Below are 24,685 nucleotides of genomic sequence, written 5' to 3' on the forward strand. Positions count from 1 at the left end.
TTCCACCAGAAAATTTCCCACCAGCTCCAGCTAATAGATGTAAGCAGGCTTACATTTCCAGAAGTGACTAGTGATTTGGGGTGCCTCCATATTTGGGGGTCGATTCCAAGGCACCTTAAAGAGACCTGATTTTGAGCCAATGGCTGTTCAGCACTCCTGAAAAGCAGACTCCTGGGTTCCAGTTTTACCCATGTAGATGCGGCCTAAGAAGTAAGTGTGACTGTCAGAGTACAAGGCAGAAGAGAAGTTGCACTAGAGACTAACTTGATAAAAGCTCAGATGTTGTCAGGAATCAGGGCTTGCCGCAGAGCTAGCCTCCAGGCAGCCCCATTAGTACAGCTGGCCTGCAGCAGGCTGCCTGATGGCTGGAGGGGACAGCATGACAGCTCTTAATCCTGCAGCAGCAGCAACTCAAAGGCTGCTAAGTGCTCATGCCCACCACTGTGGCTGTTCCTATGTTACTTTGTTCCTGCTGCTCCTGCCTTGAATCCATCTTTGCCTCTGTTCTGCCCCTGCCTGGACCCCTTCCTTTCCTGATACCCTGCCCTCCAGTTTGAACCTTGGCTCTGGCTTCTGACTACTGACTCTGGCTCTGACCCTTGACCTTGGTTCCTGATGCCTGCTCCAACCACTAGGCCTGATGCCTGCTCTGACCAGTAGGCTGCACTGCCCTTGTCCTGCTTGCCTGATAGACACCATGGTGATGGGCATGGTGTGGGAAGTGGATAGATGGCTTGGATAGACAAATATATAAAAGAGCACATATGAAATCTGAAAAAAAATCTATTTCACCAGAGAGACTTGTTGATATGCAGAGATTATTTTTTTATTCAGCGCACACATTTCAGAGGGTGGTCTGTATGCACAATAGTAGGATAAATTGCTCAGAGAGAGAGAGAGAGAGGGAGAGGGGCATGTTGATTTAGTGATAAAAATGTCAAAAATTATTCCATATTTCAGATAAATGAATATGTCATATTTTGCTGTATTCTGTTCTGAGTATATCCTAAAGAACTTTAAAGAGGTTAATATTTCTTCTCCACTGAACTGGATTAAGCTTGCCCAAGATTTATGATCCTAGACAGTATTTTTCAAAGTCAGTAATTTGCTGGTCAGGTAGGATTTCCCCAAGCTTGCACAGTTAGATGGTTGCCCAGAGATTTTCAACACCTTCCTGCTCTGGAGCAAAGGGCCCTGGGGAATCTTATCATAAGGTCAATTATGGATGGATGGATGAATGGAGCTTTCAGGTCTTTTGCACAATTATATTGGTCTTCATTTTGTTGCAGACTAGAGGGGAATAGAAAATCAAAATTTCCAATTGAGGTAAAGAGCTGCCTTCGACCTTGGGGCCAAATTCTTAGTTGGTACATTGATGTAGTTCTGTTGACTTTAATGAAGCTATATCATTTTACACCGATGGAGGCTATAGATGTAGTATTTGAGGTTACAGTGTTTTCATTCTCATATTTCAGACGTGCTGTTGTAGAAGAACATCTAGTATTATATTATTTATGGGACAGTGGAGGGATTTACAATTTCCACTGAGAACTTTTCCACAGGAAGTTAGAGATATTTGAATTCAATAGAAAAGATAATTCACTTTTCGGGCTAGATTTAGCCCTGCATTAGAATAGCTAACTTAACTAAAGGTATAAGGCTCCTAGAAAGTCTATAGGGAGGGTGGGTCTCATAGTACAACCTTCCCTCTAATGGATGGGAGGCCTGCAACCAGCATCACAGCCCCCAAAATGGGCAGTGCTCACCAGGCAGAGGCATGGGCATATCTAAAAACTAGAGAGAGGCTAAATTTAAATCTAAGAACAATAAGAAAAACTCGCTTAATAACTTTGATAAAAAGACAGTGCAATTTGCAAATGTGGTTTGAGCATTGGCCTGCTAAACCCAGGGTTGTGAGTTCAATCCTTGAGGGGGCCATTTACGGATCTGGGGCAAAAATCTGTCAGGGATGGTATTTGGTCCTGCTGTGAAGGCAGGGGACTGGACTTGATGACCTTTCAAGGTCCCTTCAGGTTCTATGAGATAGGTATAGCTCCATATTAAAATGAGCTGTCTCTTTCTGGGATGGCCAGACAGGGGGCAGGTTGGTTGGGCTCAATTCATGGAAGGCGTTGGGGGTGGGGCCAGTGGATCTACCACTGCAGGAAAAATCTAGATCCAGCACCACCCAAAAGTGACCATTTGGGCAAGCAATCCCATCATGCTGAGCACCTAGGTGAAATTTTTTCAGGCCCTCCAGCAAGGGCAGACCAGCTAAACAGGGCTGACGAGGGGCGGGGGGGAGGAAGCCGGGCCCCGGGCCCCCTTCCATACCGCCGTGCCCCAGTAATTTGTACCGGCTTCCCTCCCCTCTCATCGGCCCTGGATGGACCCATCCTCCATGAACTTATTTAATTCTTTTTTGAACCCAGTTATAATTTTGGCCTTCACAACATACCTTGGAAACAAGTTCTACAGGTTGACTGTGCATTGTGCGAAGAAGTTCTTTATGTTCGTTTTAAATCTGCTGTCTATTAAGTTTATTGGGTGACCCCTATTTCTTGTGTTATGTGAAGGCATCTCTATTCAATTTCTCAACAACATTCATGATTTTATAAACCTCTATCATATTCCCCCTTAGTCGTCTCTTTTCTAAGATGAATAGACCCAGTCTTTTTAATCTCTCCTGACATGGAAGCTGTTCCATACCCCTAATCGTTTCCATTGCCCGTCTCTGTACCTTTTCCAATTCTAACATATCTTTTTTGAGATGGGGTGACCAGAACTGCACATAATATTCAAAGTGTGAGTGTAGCATGGATTTATATAGCACAGGGGTTCTCAAACTTCACTGCACCACGACCCCCTTCTTACAACAAAAATTACTGCATGACCCCAGGAGGGGGGACCAAAGCCTGAGCCTGCCCAAGCCCCACTGTCCCTGGTAGGGGGGCCAAAGCCTGAGCCTCACTGCTCTGGGCAGGGGGGCCAAAGCTGAAACTCAAGGACTTCAGCCCCAGGCAGGGGACCTGCAACCTGAGCCCCGCCGCCCAGAGTTGAAGCCCTCGGGCTTTGGCTTTGGCCCTGGGCAGTGAGGCTCGGGCTTTAGCCTTGGGCCCCAACAAGTCTAAGTCAGCCCTGAGTCCCGACCCACAGTTTGGGAACCACTGAATAGAGGTATTAGGATATTTTCTATTTTATTATCTATCCCTTTCCTAATGGTTCCTAACATTCTGTTCGCTTTTTTGACTGCCGCTGCACATTAAGTGGATGTTTTCAGAGAACTATCTATGATGAATACAAGGTATCTTTCTTGAGTGGTAACAGCTAATTTAGACCCCATCATTTTGTGAGTATAGTTGAAATTATTTTTTCCAATGTGCATTTCTTTGCACTTATCAACACTGCATTTCATCTACAATTTTGTCACCCAGTCACCCAGTTTAGTGAGTTCCTTTTGTAGCTCTTCACAGTCAACTCTGGACTTAACTATATTGAGTAATTTTGTACTGTCTGCAGATTTTGCCACTTCACTGAACACCCCCTTTTGCAAATCATTTATGAATATGTTGAACATCAATGGTCTCAGTACAGATCCCTGGGGGACCCTGCAATTTGCCTCTCTCCAGTGTGAAAACTGATCATTTATTCTTATCCTCTGTTTCCTAGCTTTTTACCCAGTTACCGACTCATGAGGAGATTTTCCCTCTTATCCCATGACTGCTTAGTTTGCTTAAGAGCCTTTGGTGAGGGACCTTGGGAAAGGCTTTCTGAAAATCCTAGTACATTATATCCACTGGATCCCCCTTCTTTACACACTTGCTGACTCCCTCAAAGAATTCTAATAGATTGGTGAAGCATGATTTATCTTTCTAAAAAGCCATATCGATTCTTTCCCAAGATATCATGAGTATCTACATGTCTGATAATTTTGTTATTTACTATAGTTTCAACCAATTTATCTGGTACTGAAGTTAGACTTACCGGTCTGTAATTGCTAGGATCTTCTTTTGTAGCCTTTTTAAAAAATAGGCATTACAATAGCTATCCTTCAGTCATTTGGTCCAGAGGCTGCTTTAAGTGAAATGTTACATACCACAGTTAGTAGTTCTGCAATTTCATATCTGAGTTCCTTCAGAACTCTTGGGGTGAATACCATCTGGTCCCGGTGATGTATTACTGTTTAATTTATCAATTTGTTCCCCAAACACCTCTATTGATGCCTCAGTCTGGAACAGTTCCTCAAATTTGTCACCTAAAAGAATGACTTAAGTGTGGGGATCACACCACATCCTCAGCAGTGAAAATCAGTGCATTTAGCTTCTTTGCAATGGCCTTGTCTTTCTTGAGTGCTTCTTCAGAATTTTGATTGTCCAGTGACCTCACTGACTGCTTGATAGGATTCCTGCTTCGATGTACTTAACATTTTTTCTTTGCTGTTAGTTTTTGTGTTCTTAGGTAATTTCTCTTCAGTTTCTTTCTTGATCTTCTTTATTATACTTTTACACTTGTCTTGCCAGGGTTTATCTTCCTTTCTATTTCCCTCACTAGGATTTGACTTCCAATTTTCAAAGGTTTCAGAGTAGCAGCCGTGTTAGTCTGTATCCGCAAAAAGAACAGGAGTACTTGTGGCACCTTAGAGACTAACAAATTTATTAGAGCATAAGCTTTCGTGGACAGCCCACTTCTTCAGATGCATTTCAAAGGATGCTTCTAACCACCTTTTATTCGGCTATTTAGCCATGGTGGCATTTTTTGGTCCTCTTACTGTTTTTTTTTTTTTTAAATTTGGGTTATACATTTAATTTGAGCCTCTATTACGATATTGTTAAATAGACTCCATGTAGTTTGTAGGCATTTCACCCTTCTGAATGTTCCTTTTAACTAGCTTCCTCATGTTTGTGTAGTTCCCCTTTTTGAAGTTAAATGCTACTGTGGTGGGTTTCTTTGGCATTTCCCCCCCTACAAGGATGTTAAATTTAATTACATTACAGCTGCTATTACCAAGCAGTTCAGACATATTCACCTCTTGGACCAGATCCTGTGCTTCACTTAGGACTAAATCAAGAATTGTCTCTTCCCTTGTAGGTTCCAAGAAAAGCTGCTCTAAGAAGCAGTCATTAATGGTGTCTAAAAATTGTATGTCTGCATCCCTCTGCATATATTCAGGCAATATGAGGATACTTGAAATCCTTCATTACTATTGGGTTTTCTGCCTTTTTAGCCTCTTTAATCTCCCTGAGCATTTCACAATCACTCTCACCATCTGGTCAGGTGGTCGGTAGTATATTCCTGTGCTATACTCTTATTATTCCAGCATGAAATGCTATCCATAGAGATTCTATGATACTGTTGGAGTCATTTAAGAATTTTACTTTATTTGGACCTGTGCTTTCTTTCACTGTAATGCCACTCCGCTACCATGTGAGCTACTCTGTCATTCCTATATATTTTGTACCCTGCTATTACCAAGCTTATCTTCAGTCCACCAAATTTCTGTGATGCATGGGTGGCAGGTGAACCCCCCCCCCCCCCGCTTCAAGGAGGCTAGCCCCCAGCCCTTCTCCCCGAGGTCCTGCCCTCCACCTGCTGGACGCCTGAGTGGCCCCCTGCCCACGGCTGGAAGAGCCCTGGCTGGCCCACCCCAACTGCGCCAGCTGTCCCGAGCTGCCCCAGCGCTGGCCTGACCCCCAGGCTGGCCCCAGCTTCTGGCCACCTGACCTCCACCAATATCCTCATTTAATGCCAGGCACTCTAATTCACCCCACCCATCTTGGTATTTAAGCACTATGTAAGCGCTTGTATGTGTTGTCAATATTCAGTTGCTTTCCTTTGTGTTATAATTAAATGGGACTCTTTTACTTTTGACTGTTCCTCACTAGCTCCTACCTGAACCATAACAACTTCTCTCCTATCCTCTTTACTGGGATATAAAGTTCCCCCTTTAATAAATTCATTTCTAAGGGATGTCTCTTCCCGAACTGTGTGATTGCCCAAACTGTGTGCTTCTCTGCACTTGTTGGATTTCCCCCAGCCCTTGGCTTAAAAACTCCTCTATAATCTTTTTAATTTTACATGCGAGCAGCCTAGTTCTAGTTTCTTTAGGTGGAGCCCATCCTTCCTGTATTACCTCCTCCTTTCCCAAAAGATTCCCCAGTTCCTAGTAAACCTAACACCCTCCTCTGAACACCATCATCTTTACATGCATTGGGACCCTGCATTTCTGCCTGTCTTTCGGGGGTCCTAGTCTTTAAATTCTTACCTATCAGCCTAAATTTGATTTCCAGAACCTCTCGCCTACCTTTCCCTATGGCATTGATACCTACATGTACCACGACCACCGGATCCTCCCCAGGACTGCACATATGTCTCTCTAGATGTCTATGAGATTCGCAACCTTTGCACCCAGCAGGCAATTTATCTTGCAGTTCTCCCGGTCACCACAAACCCAACTATATATATTTTGAATAATCAAATCCCCATTACTGTTACCTGGCTCATCATAGTGACTGGGGTTCCCTCCCCAGGGGGGTATCCTCAGTGTGAGAGGAAACCATGACATTATCTGGAAGGAGGGTCCCAACTACGGTATTGTTTCCCTCCACTCTAGCTTAATGTTCTCCTTTCCTGAGACATTCATCCTCCTTAACGGCAGATAGGCTGTCAGACTGGAGGTGGGATCACCCTGTTGTGTCCCTGAAACTCTCGTATAGGTACCTCTCTGTCTCCCTTAGCTTCTTCAGTTCAGCCACTCTGGCTTCAAGAGCCCATACTGGGTCTCTGAGGCTTGTGAGCTGCTTGTACCATATGCACATAGGCACACAAGGCAGGTAATTGTGAATGATGCATTCAGAGTAATAAACTGGATAGCCCCGCTCTGCTGCTGGATTTCTGCCTACTTTATTTTTACTTGGGGGAGAGGATTTTGGGGGTTATTGGCCTAAGTTTAGAGCATGTTTATTAGGTGTATCTGCCTCTCTCACACTGAACCGCAGTATTTATCTTTCAGCTTTGTTATGGTACAATATATCCCTGCATATTATCCAAATTTCTGGTTTCCCTTCAGGATTAAAATTGATCAGACAATAAAATTTTTGCAGTGTTTTCATGTACGTCTTTTTCTCTAATTTGCTCATCACTAGATGCAATCAGGCTTAAATTGTTTCTTGTTTATCACATTGCCTGTGATCAAGTTTGTAAAAGGATATTTTATTTGTTGATTTATATGCTAGTAAACCTTTCTCAACACTGTATTTGCTTTAAAAGGAATTCTTAGTATTTTAAACATAGAAAGTAGTCTGTATAGTACAGCTTTTTAGGCAGTGAGTGTTTTTTCCCCATCAGCGTGCTGTCCTTGTTCTCCATTTGTGCTTTTGTTTAAGTTCCTTTTTTCTCCTCTCCAGATGGTCTTCAGTATCACGTGATGGCTGAGTCACATTTACAGGTACAGGTTATATATGCATGAAGTATCCAGGTAGCTGCCAGTTATACATTAAATCTTTGAGTGTTATTAGCAACTTTAATTAACAGCATGTGAGTCATGTACTTATGTGTCATCTAGTTATAACCAGTTTGCTGCGACCCTTAGCTGCATTAAAAGCAAATAGCATCTGTGATGCCTAATACATTATGCCAATGCATTTTTAATTTTCAAAAGAGGCAAATTTTAAAGAGCTATGTTAAAAATTGGTGAGATGTATTTCCTGTCAACAACTAATAACCAGTAAGCTGTCCACTTAACTGGAAAACTACCCACTGAAATGAAAGCCAGTTGTATAATAATCTTATTTATATAAGCCCTGATTTTGCTCAGTCATGAGATGAGCTAAGCTCACTTTTAATCAGGGCTTCACCTAGAACAATATGGATCTGAACAAATGAATCACATTTCCAATATTACAGACAACTGGAGTACAACAGACTTACAGATGCTCCCCGACTTACGCAAGCGTTCCGTTCCGGAGCACCTTGCGTAACTTCAATTTTGCGTAAGTCGGAAACGTAAAAAAAAAACAAAAAAAAACCCCTCTTTCCTATTTCTAGCTTATGCAATTTTTTCCATAAGCTTGGATTTGCATACATTGGATTTATGTAACTTGGGGAGTGTCTGTATTTTCCTTCAAGGTACAACAGTCAATGAAATAATTGAGATAAATATCATTTCCTGTCCAAAAATATCTTTTAGATCCTTTTATATTTCCTTATGTAGAGACTTCTTTTTTTCCAGGCTGGTGCTAGGGTTAATAGAATAAATCTGTCAAATTTCTGTGCTATGGAGATTCATGCAAAGCCATGACTTACAAAAGACACATCACCAGGCACCTTTTCTACATTAAATGACTCGCTGTATAGACTTGTTTGCTTGTGATAAAGGCAAAATATTAATGAGGAAATCCTGTAAGGGGGACAGACTGCTTTGGACACTCGGGCTCACCTGCCAGTTTATGACTTTGGCTCCTCTCAGTGAGGGAAGGATTTTGGAGAGATGGAGAGAATGCATGGGTGTGAGTTCCAAACCTTTATGACCTATGGAAAAGTGAGCTGCAATTGCACTGAACAGCTACTGAACAGAATATAAATAATATAAATAATCACAGTCTGTAAGAGCAGGAGACTATAAACTTCCCTAAACTTCCTCTGCCCCCTGAAAGCTCATCTCCTTCATATCTTCACACAAGGCAGTCATTCCTGCATCTTACTTCCTCTGGGCCTGATCTGAAGCCCACTGAAGTTAAAGAAAAGACTTCTATTGATTTCAGTAGGCTTCAGTATTCCTGTGGAGAATGGACAGAATGGAGAAGAATTTACAGGTGGATTATCCAGTGTTACCTCTTGTTACTGAAGAGGGCATGTCATTAAGAGCAACTGATCACCTGTCCTACCTTCTTCTAAACCAACATGCCCCTTCAGACCCAATTAATTCCAGTGACACTGGATTCGTTTATTTAATATTTTATTTGTTTTTTCATTGACATTTCTGTGGTGCTAAATTTCCGAACATCTCATAAACATTGAGCAAACCCTCCTCTAAGGGTTTGGGAACTATTATTATCCCTATTTTACACATAGGAAAACTGAGGCACAGATTTTAAGAGACTTTCCTAAGGTTATACAGCAAGTCTATACCAGAGCCAAGAATTAAACCCAGATCTTCTGATTCTAAGTCCTATGTTTTAATCACAAGTTATTAGTATAGAGGAGCTGCCATCCTCTTTTCCAAATACTTCATTGTGTTCTCTCACTCCCTTTTACAGATTGTGAGGACTTTCTGTCCCTATTTACTCTTTTTGCTCCCCTTCATACTTCACCTTGGGTTGCAGCACTGGGCCCTTAGTCACATCTGTCAACAAAAAAGAGACAACATTATGGCTGAAATCCTGGACCCCGAGAAGTTTTGTCACTGATCTTCATGTGGCAGGCTCTCACCTTATGTGTTATTGACTGCTTACAGTTTTTTAAGCAGACATTTAGGTAACAAAGGGAATTTCCATTACTTTATCTTCAGCTCTTTTCTTTGGCAGCTCTGATTAGCATTTATCACAATCCTAGTTATTCAATTATATTTCTTTGGGTACCTGGATCCAAAACTTTATCATTTTTATTTAATACTTTCTTCCCCAGAGCTTTAGATGTTCCGTCTCTCAGATGGAAATAAATATTTTGATTTCTCACTTAACCACATCCACTTCTTATTGTATGTAAACAGGAAAAACTGTATCAAAGTGCTTCTATCTCTTCTATCTCAATTCAGATATTTTGGTTATTATGTGGCCTGCATCACCATTATATCTGAGTGCCTCCTAAGTATTTAAAAATAAAAATCACAATAATAGTCTCTTTCTTAATATATTGTTTTTCTTCCTTCCAAGCCAGTATGAGAAATAGCTGTGGGTGTGGGTGTGTAAGTGAGTTTTGTATTTAGCTCTGGTAGTGGTTGGCTCCATGGCCATTCTTACCTCTTGCAAGTGTGACTTCCATTGTCTAGATTCAGTTCCTTTGGAAGTTCTGCAAAAACAACAAGGAGTCCTTGTGGCACCTTAGAGACTAACAAATTTATTTGGGCATAAGCTTTCATGGGCTTTTTGGAAGTTCTGTCTCTTGCACTCAAGAGCCTCCTTTAAATGGCTGACAGCTTTATTTCCATGGTTGTAGAGGTGAAGGCTATCTCATGGACAGCTTTGAATATTTTTGAGACCTTGAACTTGAGACCTTGGAAGAGAAAGAGATCTTGAACTCCACTTTGTATTCTATAAGGAGCCAGTGTAGAGAACAGAGCAGAGCACTGGAGTGGTGTTTTCATGTTGCTAAGCATGTGGGCTGCTGTGTTTTGTATCAGTTGAAGTTGTTTCAGGGTGTGAGGCTTCATTCCTATACGTTCAATGTGCTTCCATTGTTTGATTTGGTTTTTAACTGAAATTGGAAGAACAGAAGTTACATATAAATGGTGCAGTAAGCGGGCCGACGAGAGGGAGGCGAAGCCGGTACAAATTACTGGGCCTGGCGGTCCGGAAGGGGGCCAGGCTTCCCCGGCTCCCCCCCACCTCTCGTCGGCCCTGTTTAGCCGGTCCGCCCTTGCTGGGGGGCCCGAAAATTTTTTTTCACCGGCACCCGAACCCACTCTCGTCGGCCCTGGCAGTAAGTACAGAGAAGCTAGACCAATCAGTTCTGTTGGAATACCTGCCTCCACAGGCCCCATTCTCCAGTGGCAATAGCTCTCGCCTGACTTTGTAAGGGAGAGTTTATTGGTAAGGTTCTGCTTTTAGTCTCCAGACACTGACTGAACTCTCTGATCTCAAGTCCCAGGCACCTTCAAACACAGCTCTCCAAAAAGGGCTATTAATACAGTCTTCACTGCATGCTGCTCATGCAACGCACCCTCATCCAGAAATAGGGTCCTAAATATGCAGGGAAATATCTTAGTTTGTCATTTGTGATTACCTCTCTATACAGAATGTTTGACCTTATGACAATAATGGCAGCCATAAGACAGAAAAGTGGAGGAGTGATAACCAAAACGTGAGAAACGCGAGCAAAAGAGTGTGGGTATGTGTGAGACTTATTTATAGGCATTTCTGTGGCACTTATCACCTGACACGCACTAAGAAATGTATCCTCACAATACCCCTGTGAAGTTGGGAAGTATGTGTGTGTATGTGTGTGAGAATTCCTAGGGTACTCCCAAAGGACCAAATATTTATTATTACTTAAATAAGCCAGGAGATTTCATATTCATCCACTTTATCGGAAAAGTGCCTACCCTTCTTATCATGTGAGAAAATTATATACTATAAAATTATTTCCCTGATTACATATCAATCTCACCAGGATGAGATAAAGCCTGTCTGTAATTTACCAGCCAAAAGAAAAGCACAGTATCTATTTTGGTATCTGCTTGAAAAGTAGTAACTGAAATTAGCTGGGAAGTAAATGCTATTTAAATTTTGGCACAAAAGGAAATATGATCTCATTGTTTTACCATTGAGCCTCTGGTCTCTGTGCTAGCCCACTGGGGTCATAAAGCAAAAAGCTGGAACTAAAATAGAAAATCCCAGCTCTGTATTCATAGCAACTTACTTTTGAATGGTTTGAATTAATTTCATTTGCTTCTTGTTCAGACTTTGTCAATAAAATAATGTTTAGTTAAATTAAGAACTAGAACAAAAAGCCTTCTGAGGGGAGAAAAAAAATCATTGTTCTCCATCTGTAATTACGGCAGTAAATTCCATTTCATTCACTGAGCTTCACAATGAACTTACCTGCTCTTGAAAGTGGCATTATGACCTGATTTCATTTGCTTCTTCTTCAAACTCTGTCAACAAAATATAATTCATCCAAAGACTCTGTGAATAAAAGAGACAGTGCGCACGATCAGGATAAATGTAAACAAGCTAATGTGCTGTGAAGTGATCAGCTTCATCTAATGTTTAATAGCATGTGGAGAAATCTTAACGTAGCTCTACATAGTTTAAAATTACATGTGAAATTGTAAAATCAGTGTGCATAAGAGATGTCATATATTGCAATAAAATCCCTTGGCTAATTTACATGAAGTACATATTTAGGCACCAACTAGAAATAACTAATAGCACTTAACACTTACATACCAGCTTCTATCTGGAGATCTTGAAGCACTTTGTAAATATTAAGCTTTGATTCAAGTAAGCATCCCTATTAAGGAAAACATGTAAGCATGTTTTCCTGAATATGAATGAACATAAGCACCTGCTGAAGTACTTTCCTGAAACTGGGCCTAATTGATGAAGTCTTATGACTGTACTGTGAGGTAGGTATTATAATTACTCCTAGTTTATAGATGGGGAAACCAAGTCACAGAGAGCTTAACAACCAGATTTTTTGAAGTATTTAGGCACCTAACTCCTAGTGATTTCATTGGGAATTAGGGGCCTGGATATCTTGAAAAATCGGGCTCTAAGTCTAAGGGACATGTCCAAGGCTACACAGGGAGTCAGGGCAGAGACAGGATTGGAGCAAAGATTACCCGTCTCTCAGTCCCATGCTCTAATCCAGGGGTTTTCAAACTTCATTGCACCACAACCCCCTTCTGACAACAAAAATTACTACACGACCCCAGAAGCAGGGACCGAAGCCTGAGCCCATCCGAGTCCCACTGCCCCGGGTAGGGAGGCCAAAGCCTGAGCCCCACACAGCCCCAGGCGGGGAAGGGATCAAACCCAAAGCCCAAAGGCAGCCCCAGCCAGGGGGCCTGTAACCTGAACCCTGCCACCCAGGGCTGAATCCCTCGGGCTTCAGCTTTGGCGTCGGGCGGTGGGGCTTTGGCCCCAAGCCCCAGCAAGTCTAAGTCAGCCGTGGTGACCCCATTAAAATGGGGTTGCAACCCACTTTGGGGTCCCAACCCACAGTTTGAGAACTACTGCTCTAATCAAATCAAACGTAAATAACTACACAGTCTTATTTCTAGCACACATTATATGTTGACAAATGTAACTATACAGCTGCACCACTGAATTTAGAATCAGGAAATGTAGTTGACTGGGAGGATATAAACTGACAAGTTTTGAAATGTTCTCTAACATCTCTTTATGGGTCAGGGCACAGCAGAATGAATGGGAGCTTGAACACGACTTTACTGACACCTTCTCTTTGTAGTTCCCAAAGCTTGTAAATCTCTCCAAAATATTAGAGAGATTAGGTGGGTGAGGTAATATGTGATGGACACGGCTGCAACTACACTGCATCCAAAAATATTGTCATTTCTGTACATGAGAGGGGAAAGCATTTTGCTCATCAAGGAAGGTCAGGGATGGGTTTCACTTTCATCTGCAATTCTGGTAGCACAGGGAAATCCAGATTAGTGAGAAAGGAAAATGCTTCTTATGGTCAATTAAGTCACCAATTCAATTGCTGTCAGAGTGATAGCTTTGATCCCCAGGTATTTATGCTCTTAACAGGGAAGGTCCATATTAGTCTTTGACTTCTTTCTGACATTCATTAATGGCAGATATCCAGTAATACATATGTTAATTTTTCAGTCCCCTCAGGAAGTATTTTTAGGTTAACTAAACAAAATTCCTAAATATTATCAGTGTGTAATGGTGAACATTGTTCTTCAAATGGAGTTGCGGTATTTACAAGCATACAAAATACACCGTAACAATATATTTTCTTTAATATTTGATTATCAAACTGTATTTTGCTCCTTGATTGATGGAGCTTTGGTCAATAAAACATTTTATATTTCCCCTGCAATGTAGCCAGAGGCACACTGACCAAAGCTCTGCAACACTACAACACTAATTTGGGTTCCATCAATTACCAAATATGCTAGATAGTGGCCGGATGGGATGCTTCCAATTTGTGAATGAATCCAGTACTCAAGAAAGTGAATGAACCAGCAGTAGCAGGAATGTAAGCAGAATGAGCAGGAGTGCAAGTTTCACACCCAGCTCTTCCAGTTTACCTCAAGGCAATTCCTTCCTCAGCCATCACTGCAAGTGCTGAGAGTTGGACAATGGGCCTGAGAAAGAAGTAGTTCTCTCCACATCAGCACGTTAATAGGGAAAACATGGTTTGACAAAGGAGTGTCAATCTCCCAGCTTAATTTGCTTTATCCAAATATATTTGTTACCAAAATACCTACGGTCAAAGCTCTTGAATGTGCCTATGTGCATAGGGTTCATCATATTAGATTTGGTTTTGACAACACAGAACTATTTATGAGCTCTCACCACCCACTGGCTCATGTTATGACTACACTTCCCTACTTTATGTAGCTCACCCAGCTTTGCCCACCTTCCTTGCTCCTGATCAACATCCTATACAGCAAACAAGGAAAGATTAAGACTGAGCTCTCAAAACTGGATACTCTCATGAAAAACCAACCTTCCACACAAACTTCCTCATGGATAGACTTTACAAAAACTAGACAAGCCATTTACAACACAAACTTTGCTTCTCTACAAAAGAAAAAGGACACTAAACTGTCTAAACTGCTACATGTCACGAGGAGCCACAATAGTAGCTCCCTTAACCCACCCAACAATACTGTTAATCTTTCCAGCTATTCTCTTAGCCCAGCAGAAGAATCTGTCCTAGCTCGGGACCTCTCCTTTTGTCTCTCCAGGCCCACGAACATGATACAGTTCTGCGGTGACCTAGAATCCTACTTTCGCCGTCTCCGACTCAAAGAATACTTCCATTAACACACCCCTGAACATCATACTAACCCACAGAATCCTTGCTACCAACACTACAAAAAGACGGATTCTGCATGGACTCCTCCTGAAGGTCGAAACAACAGACTGGACTTCTACATAGATTGCTTCCGTTGATGTTCACGGGCTGAAATTGTGGAAAAGCAGCATCACTTGCCCAATAACCTCAGCCGTGCTGAACATAACGCCATCAACAGCCTCAGGAACAACTGACATCATAATCAAAAAGGCTGACAAAGGAGGTGCTGTCGTCATCATGAATAAGTTGGAATATGAACAAGAGGCTGCTAGGCAGCTCTCTAACTCCACATTCTACATTATCCTCTAATCCCACTGATGATTACCAAAAGAAACTACACCATCTGCTCAAGAAACTCCCAGCTATAGCACATGAACAGATCTTTACAGAGACATGCCTAGAACCCCGACGAGGGGTATTTTATTTGCTACCCAAGATCCATAAACCTGGAAATCCTGGACACCCCATTATCTCAAGCATTGGCACCCTAACAGCAGTATTGTCTGGCTATGTGGACTCTCTTCTCAGGCACTACGCTACCAGCACTCCCAGCTATCTTCGAGACACCACTGACTTCCTGAGGAAACTACAGTCCATCAGTGATCTTCCAGAAAACACCATCCTGGCCACTATAGATGTAGAAGCCCTCTACACCAACATTCCACACAAAGAAGGACTACAAGCCATCAGGAACAGTATCCACAATAATATCACGGCTAACCTGGTGGCTGAACTTTGTGACTTTGTCCTTACCCACAACTATTTCACATTTGGGGACAATATATACCTTCAAGTCAGCGGCACTGCTATGGGTACCCGCATGGCCCCACAGTATGCCAACATTTTTATGGCTGACTTAGAACAACGCTTCCTTAGCTCTCGTCCCCTAACGCCTCTACTCTACTTGCGCTACATTGATGACATCTTCATCATCTGGACCCATGGAAAGAAGCCCTCAAGGAATTCCACCATGATTTTAACAATTTCCATCCCACCATCAACCTCAGCCTAGACCAGTCCACACAAGCGGTCCATTTCCTAGACACTATTGTGCTAATATGTGATGGTCACATAAACACCATCCTATACTGGAAACCTACTGACCACTATACTTACCTAAATGCCTCCAGCTTCCATCCAGGACACACCACATGATCCATTGTCTACAGCCAAGCTCTAAGATACAACCACATTTGCTCCAATCCCTCAGACAGAGACAAACACCTACAAGATCTCTATCAAGCATTCTTAAAACTGCAATACCCACCTGCTGAAGTGAAAACACAGATTGACAGAGCCAGAAGAGTACCAAGAAGTCACCTACTACAGGACCCAAAAAAGAAAATAACAGAACGCCACTAGCTGTCACCTTCAGCCCCCAACTAAAACTTCTCCAGTGCATCATCAAAGATCTACAACCTATCCTGAAAGATGATCCCTCACTCTCACAGATCTTGGGAGACAGAGCAGTCCTCGCTTACAGACAGCCCCCCAAACTGAAGCAAATACTCACCAGCAACTGCACACCATATAACATAAACACTAACCCAGGAACCTATCCTTGCAACAAAGCCTGATGCCAACTCTGTCCACATATCTAGTCAAGTGACACCATCATAGGACCTAATCACATCAGCCACGCCATCAGGGGCTCGTTCACCTCCACATGTACCAACGTGATATATGCCATCATGTGCCAGCAATGCCTGTCTGTCATATACATTGGCCAAACCGACAGTCTCTACACAAAAGAATTAATGGACACAAATCTGACATCAGGAATCATAACATTCAAAAACCAGTGGGAAAACACTTCAACCTCACTAACCACTCAGTGACAGACTTGAAGATGGCAATTTTGCAATAAAAAAACTTCAGAAACAGACTCCAAAGAGAGACTGCTGAACTTGAATTAATATGCAAATTTGATACAATTAACTTAGGTTTGAACAGAGACTGGGAATGGTTGGGTCATTACACTAATTGAATCTATTTCCCCATGTTAAGTATCCTCACACCTTCTATGGGTCATCTCGATTATCACTTCAAAGGTATTTTTCCCTCTCCTGCTGATGATAGCTCATCTCAATAGATTGGCCTCTTACAGTTGGTATGGTTACTACCACCTTTTCATGTTCTCTGAATGTATAAATATCTTCTTATTGTGTGTTCCATTCTATGCATCCGATGAAGTGGGCTGTAGCCCACGAAAGCTTATGCTCAAATAAATGTGTTAGTCTCTAAGGTGCCACAAGTACTCCTGTTCTTTTTGTGTATACAGACTAACACGGCTGCTATTCTGAAACCTTCCTTGCTCCTGTCACTCTTCAGCCCATCCTTTTCTCCAGCTCCCACCTCCCTCCTTGCCTCTCCCTTGTTTCATCCCACAGTCTTTCCTCCTCTCTCAAGTCCTCACCTTCCTGCTTCTTATCTATACAAATAAATATAACTAAGTGAAAAATTGAACAGATTTTTCTTTAAAAATCCAAAATAATGTTTGTTCTTCGGGTTTTGCATTTTTTTGGTGAAATATTTTTGTGAACATTTTAATCACAAATTTTAACCACAATTTTTTCAGGTTTTCCTTTCTCGGTTCCCCCCCCCCCCTTTCTCTTCCTTCTTTCTGGGTTTGCTTTTGTCTCCTCTTTTTCCTTTTTCTATTTCATCTCCAAAGCAAGGGAGGAGGGGAAAGAGGAGAATGAGAAAGAGGAAAAGGGAAAACCAAAAAAACATTTTTTTCCTCTTTTTGGGTTTCATCAAAAAATTGAAAGTTTGAAAACCAATGAGGTGAAAATTTTCATTTTTGAAAAAAGGCCATGTCTTAGCAGAAAGATCTGGTATATTTCACAAGCACTACATTTAGAAACGCTGCACATTTACCTATATTTACCTCTCTTCCCACAACAGAATTTATCCAAGTTCACTTGATAAAAGCAGGTGACTAGATCTGATGCTTTAGTTTCTCTCACTCCTAAAAGTCCTAAGGGCCAGGTCCTCAGCTGGTATAATTTGGGACTACACTGATTTACACTAGCGGAGAATATGGCCTGATGATTTTACACTAGGTTTCCTCAGTCATGTTTCACTATATTCTCAAATGGGCATATCATGATGAGAAAGTCAGACAACAAATTGCTTATTAGCACAGGTAAGAAAAAATATTTTATAATGTGATTTGGCCACAAACATCTTTCACAGCCATGCTTGACCATTGGACCATTCTAACTGTAAAGAAAATGAGATCTATGACCTGAATTAGTGATACATAGAGTTTTAGGGGCTCTGTTTCTTGAACTGTGAACAAACTGTGGTTAATTCCCTAGGCAAGAATGCAGACTTGTGTCCTTACATTTCATTTCCCCCCCACCCACATTGTAAACCATAAGTAAACACTTTGTGACATGAACAGAGTGTTGGAATGCACTGGAATGCATTGAAGACAACTTTTTATTACAGAGGGTAGAGAAAGAAAGTAGGGGAGAGGCTATTCTAGATTTGATTCTGACAAACAGGGAGGAACTAGTAGAGAATTTGAAGGCAGAAGGCCGCTTGGGTGAAAGTGATCATGAAATTATACAGTTCTTGATTCTAAGGAATGGTAGAAGGGAAAGCAGCAGATAAATAAAATGGACTTCAAGAAGGCAGACTTTAGCAATCTCAGAGAATTGGTCAGTAAGATGCCATGGGAAGCAAGTCAAAGGGGAAAAAGTTCAGGTGAGCTAGCAGTTTTGTAAAGAGACATTATAAGGGCGCAAGAGCAAACTATCCCAGCTGGGATGCAGGAGGGGGACGGGGGGGCAGCACTTACCTCAGGTGGCTCTCAAAGGTGACCAGCACATCCCTCTGGCAGTGGCTCCTAGGTGGGGGGCCAGGGGATCTCCATGCTCCTGCCCCCTCTGTGCTCCTACCCACAGGCACCGCCCCCACAGCTCCCATTGGCCGCAGTTCCCGGCTAATGGGAGCTGCAGAGTCAGTGCTTGGGGTGGGGGCAGCACGTGGAGAACTCCCCTGTGCCCTTCCCCAGGCCACAGGGATGTGCTGGCCACTTCCGGGAGTGGCACGGAGCTGTTCCCCGGCGTGAAGTAGGTGCTGGGAGGGAGGGGGAGGAGTTGAGCAAGGGAGGGGGAGGAGTTGATCAGCGGGGCTGGCAGACTCTCTGGAGTACCCTCAGGAATCCCTAGGGGTCTGTGGACCCCAGTTTGAGAAATGCTGACCTAGGGAGTTTGTGGAATCTCTCTCATTGGGTTTTTTTATGAATAGATTAGACAAACTCCTGTCAGGGACGGTCTAGATAATACTTATTCTTGCGTCAGTGCAGGGGATTGAACTAGATGACCTATCAAGGTGTCTTCCAGTCCTATATTACTATGATTCTATGATTTCATAATCCCGTATATATTTACAAACATGAGTGGGTAGGGCTGTGGTTATAAAATCTCTTTTTATGTATTAAAGAAGGAAAATCAGAAAACAATGCTAGGAAGTTCATGCCCTGTATGGATGTGTGATGAGACACTTTTAGGAGAAGAGGTGTGCAGCTATACTTGCATGTAACAATCACAAAAATTATTCCTGTAATATACTAATATGTTTTAAACATTTAATTTTAGAATTGTAGTATTGTTCCATTCACTTTAAACATTTCCAGGAAGAGATCCTCAGTGTTCCCATCACCTCAATCTACCAGCCCCATCCTGGGGTGTCAAGCTACTACATTCAGATCCTACCTAATGGCTTGCTTCCTGTGTGATGCCTTCCAGGAGTGAATGCAACCATATATTAACCATGTGTTGATTTCAATGGAGCAATTGATTTGCACTAGCTGAGCCGCTTATTCTTTCCTCTAGTCTTCCTGATGGATCCTGTCTTCTCCATTTCTGTCTTAATATACCTATCTATCACATACAGCTGGAAAGGCCCCCAAAAGGTCATTGAGTCCAGTTCCACACCTTCCCTCACTTGCAGGACCAAGTACTGACTTTGCTCCAGAACACTAAGTGGCCCCTCAAGGATTAAACTCACAACCCTGGGTTTAGCAGGCTAATGCTCAAATCACCAAGCTATCCCAAATCTTCAATTCAAATGTTATTTCCATCTTAACATACAGATGTGAAAGCTGAAAATCCACCCAAAGTAAAGACAGTCATCTGAATGACCGTGTAAGTAAATACCTTAGAAAATACTAAGTATTAAATGGAATGAATTTATAACGAACACCAAGATTCATCAGAGAGTTCATCAAAGTGATCCAGAAAAGAAGATGAAAATTTCTGGGACATGTATTAAGAATGAAGCCAAATTGTGTCTGCCATGGCAGGTGTGCCACTGGTCAGCTGGAGGAACACGCAAAAGGGGCCAATTGAAAGGATCTGTCAAATGCTATTGGAGAGGGAAAACTTATTGAACTTAACATAGAGAACGTGCAAAGAGTGGCCCAGGATAGACAAGGATGGAGGAGCCTTGTTGGTGCTCCATGCAATTTCTGATGGCGCAGAAAGGATTCCAATTCAGATAATAAGATAGGTGGAGCAGGGAATATCTTCATTTGCTTCATCTCATATAGTGCTGAGCATATTGTTGGTGCTCAATAAATAATAAATAATATCAAGTCCATAGCTATAAAAAGCATGTTTGTAATATTTAAACTCTCAAATGACTTGTCTTTAAATGGAATTAATAAAGATCTACTATTGTCTGAAGTCATTTTACACATTTCACTTCTAAGAAGTCATTTAAATCCTTGCTTCTAGGTGGTGGTGTCTGTGTATCTGGAGCAGCAGACTGGTTTGAATGGAGTGCTATCAGTGGGATCATTGATAGCAGAGGACACTTATACAGGGTAACTGGCATTTATTGTTATGAAAGAATTCAAAGTTAGGTTTTAGTGTAAACCAAACCTGCCATATTTTAAAAAGAGTTATTGTGAAATTGTGATTATATGATGCGAGCTACTCCTAGAATTCTTTAGAAGCTATATTTAAAAGATAAAACTCTATATCTGGCCTCAGTATATGGTTTTTATTTGAAAGACTACAGTTGGCAGTTTGGCATATATGTCTAATTAGAGCCTACAGAAAATAAATTATAAGGCCTCCTCTTCTGGTTTTGCATTTCTCCTCATGTATGTTTGTGCCAAATTTAATCATTCCAGGGATATGAATAGAACAACATCATGGAAGCTGTTTGTAACTTATTTTTCCCAATATAGACAAAAAAGGAATTGATTCTTTATCCCTTTAAATGAGACAGCATAAAACAAGGGAAATCTAGAAAAAATATAGCTTCAAGCAATAAAATAAATGATCTGACAAATGTAATTGCCTGCAGAATGGAGTAGAATGTCTGGATCTTTTGAGTAATAGCAAGCAGAAATCTATTCCTCATGACCTCGTACTTTTGTATGGAGCCAGTAGTAATTAAAACAAAACCTGTAATTTTTAAGTGGTCCAGATTCAATAACAGATGAGGAATTTTGGCCATTTATGGGAGTACAGAATTGCTGTTAAATTTTGGTCCCTGACAATAACATAATTTAATTCAATGTAGGCAATATCACCACACAGAAACACAGCTTTTTACCAGTCTTGGTGGGTCTAGTGAAGCACCCGTTGAAATCAGTTGCAAAGCTCCTGTTGACTTTAATGGGTATAGGATCAGGCTTTATATTTGTTAAAAGTCTAACTAACTCTCTTCTCACATGTGCCACAGACACATAATCACACATACTGGGCCAACAGTTACTGACCACCAGTGATATCGTCTTGAGCAAAATTCAACTCTGGTGAAAACATGATTTCATTGAAGTTAATGGAACTGCACTTGTGATTAAAGGAGTATTTGAGAAATATGCCAGATTAGGTCCTAAGGCAACAAAACCCTCTAATGCTTGAAAAGTCTCTATTCATAAATATAATTAAGGCTCATTTTAAAGGTGCTAACAGAAGCAAGGAATAATGCAATGCACAGGCAGCCAGAAAACAAAAACAACTGATGCACATTAACTTGGCTGGGCATGAAGTTATGAGCTTGTGATGATCCTAACATTGATTATCATTTTTATTTTTTTGCTAGTTGGGAAATACCTGAGAGGTGATTGGGTCACAAGACCTCCATTCCCTAAGGCACAGGATGGACACAGTTTTTCTGAACTGATGAAACTCCCTTTCCTCATCTTCATGTGACATAGCAAGCCTTAAATCAAGGTGTGCTTTTGCCTTTCCCCCCAAAAAAATGTTTTAGACATATCATTTCATAGCAGGACAACAATAGATGTTACCATGAGGAGATACTTAACTAAATACACGAATAGCAATGGTTTATGAACATATACATTGGTGAGGGCATGCTGCATTGTTTCCAGGGGCTGCAACAGTTAGAGGTGATGCCTGCACTGTGTGCCCTGGAAAAGATATGCTGTTGTGCTGCCCGTGAGCATGCCTTTTGGACAGCAATGCACATTAGCAACACACACCACCTACAGAGCATGGCTTTGTGTGGGGGCACAGCCAGAAGAAGCTGAACTCCCCCCTCCCCGCCCTCATATGCTCCTTCAGGAAAACCACATTGTGAACAGTCCGGAGGCATATAATGTCATGCAGTTCAAGGCAGTTTTATCTTGAGTGTGCACCAAGGAACAGCTGGGACTGAGTCCTGAAGGACAGTGAGATGATAGTATCTACCACATTGCCTAGGCTGCTGATCTGCTGGGTCATCTGCCCTGCACTCTTAGGTGCTAGGGTCAGTGGATATAGCAGGACTAGGAAGGCATGCTGGCATGTTCATGTCTTTAATGACACAGCTGAACACATTTCACACTTTTTGATTTTCTGAAGGAAACCTGACATTTTTTTGATGAAAACAAATCTCTTCACAAAATTCTCCACTTAATAGAAAAGCCATTTTATGTGAAAAAATGGCTTATTGCAAATCATCTAGCTCTGCTCCTTACAAAGCACTGTGCCTAACAGCCATCAGTTCATATGCCTGTGTTCGGTTTCATACTGTGCCACACACTTTCTGTATGACCGCATTGGCAGTCACTTAGTCTCTTTCTGTGCCTGAGTTCCTCGTCTGTAAAAGTGGGATAACAGTACTTTCCCACCTCACAATGGTATTATGAAGATAAATTCTTTAAAAACCAAGAGTCTCTCAGCTACTACAGCAATAGGAGCCATATAAGTATCTTAGAAAGATAGATAACAGCAACTACAATAATAAAACACACCGAAATCTGGGGCTATACAAGAGAAATTAATACCACAACTAATACAGAATTTCCTTTCTTTTACTAACTTAAACATTTGCTAGTTGTCAGTGACTGGGACAAATTATGCCTAGTGGATGGATCAGGCATCAGGCCTAGTGGTTGGAGCAGGTGTCACTAGCCAGGAGTCCCTGCCCAGGGTCAGAACTGGCGTCCAAGGCCAGAGCTAAAGTCAGAAATCAGAGCTGAGGGTCAGAACTTACCCAGAGAAAGGAAAAGAACAGGCAGACTTGGGTCCAAGGCAGGAGTATTACAACCATGGGTGAAAGCTTTGAGCAGTTGTTGAGCTGCTGCTGGGCTTAAGAGCTGGTCTGCTGATTTTTCCACCCAATCAGGCGATATACCAATTAAGCAGCCTACTACAGGCCAGCTGTGCTGGTAAGATTGCCTGGAGACTGGCTGTGCTGCAGGCCCTGCTTCCTGACAGTATTTCCCTCCCCAGCTTTGCCCAAGGGCACCTCAGTTTCTTGGCATTCTCCCCTTGGAATTCTCGCAATAGGTCTGGAGCATGAATGTTTTCTACTGGTTTCCAAGATCACTTGTCCAGACAGAAGCCTTCCCAGTCCACCAGGTTCTGGAGCCTTCCCCTAACTTGCTGAGAATTGAGAATTCTGTGGTTCAAGCACTCCTCGTGTCCAAGGACTGTTATGGGCAGTAGTGGTGGGTTGGAGTGGTTTGGGTACAGGTTCTCAGTGTAGGTCTTTAACAGTGAGGTGTGAAAATGAGTGGATCTTTTAGGATTCAGACAGCTGTAGCCTGAAGGCCACTGGCTTCACCTGTTATCTTGAGGGGGCCAGTTATTGGTAGTCTAGTTTGGCAGATGGGCAGCTTGATCTAAGGTTCTGGGCAGAGTGTCACACCTTGTCCTCTATGGCCAGATTGTGGGCAGCCTGTCGCTCTTGATACACATGGTACTTATAGGCTTCTTTGGAAAACTGCAAGTGTCCCTTGAGCTTCTGGTGCATCTGGTAGGTGGGAGGTTGAATCTGCAGCAACCAATACTGGGGAAATCACAGGTAAGTCTGGGTGGAAGAGGAAGGTGAAAGCCATAGTTTGCAAAGAATGGACTATCTTGGGTTGAGGCATGGATTGCATTGTTATATGTGAATTCAGCATAGCACAGCAGGGGGAACCAGACAGCCTGGTGGTAACTCAGAAAGCAGCGAAGATACTTCTCCACGATTTGATTGACTCTCTTTGTTTGCCCATTAGTCTGCAGATGATAGGTGGAGAAAGTGAGGGACTCAATGCCAAGGAGTCTGAGATATTCCCTCAGGAATTAGGAGATGAACAGGGGCCCCAAATCAAATACAATGGTAGCAGAAGACATTTTCCAGGAAGATCTATGGTAGGCACAGTACAGCATGGGATGAAGTGTGCCATCTTTGTTAAAAGGTGGACAGCAACCAGGATTACTGAGTGTCCCTGAGAGTGTGACAGTTCTAAAACAAAGTCCATTGAGATAGCAAACCAAGGAAAAGGCAGTATGGGAAGAGGCTGGAGGGCACCTAGGGGCTTTGATCATGTGTTCTTGATATGGACACAGAGGTTGCAGGACTTTGTGCAATCTTCGATGTAAGCTCATAGGCTGGACAGCAGAAACTCCTCAAGACCAGATTCCAGGTCTTAAATTAGCCAAAATGGTCTGCAATCAGTGAATTGTGACATAGTTCAATACCTGAGGCCTGGACTGGCCTTAGGGAAAATGGT

General features: G+C 42.2%; 1 long non-coding RNA gene across 1 annotated transcript in view; it reads right to left on the reverse strand.

Moving 5' to 3' along the window:
- Window positions 1-10,065: 10,065 nt before the first annotated feature.
- LOC117867718 overlaps window positions 10,066-24,685 on the reverse strand; it is a 28,061-nt gene continuing 13,441 nt past the window's right edge. The window contains exons 2-3 of the long non-coding RNA XR_004643482.1: window positions 11,757-11,840; window positions 10,066-10,410 (exon numbers count right to left, since the gene is read on the reverse strand). This is a non-coding gene — a long non-coding RNA (uncharacterized LOC117867718). The remainder of the gene's footprint in view (window positions 10,411-11,756; window positions 11,841-24,685) is intronic.

This window comes from Trachemys scripta, chromosome 1 (assembly GCF_013100865.1).
Source record: "Trachemys scripta elegans isolate TJP31775 chromosome 1, CAS_Tse_1.0, whole genome shotgun sequence".
In the NCBI taxonomy this organism is placed as follows: domain Eukaryota; kingdom Metazoa; phylum Chordata; order Testudines; family Emydidae; genus Trachemys; species Trachemys scripta.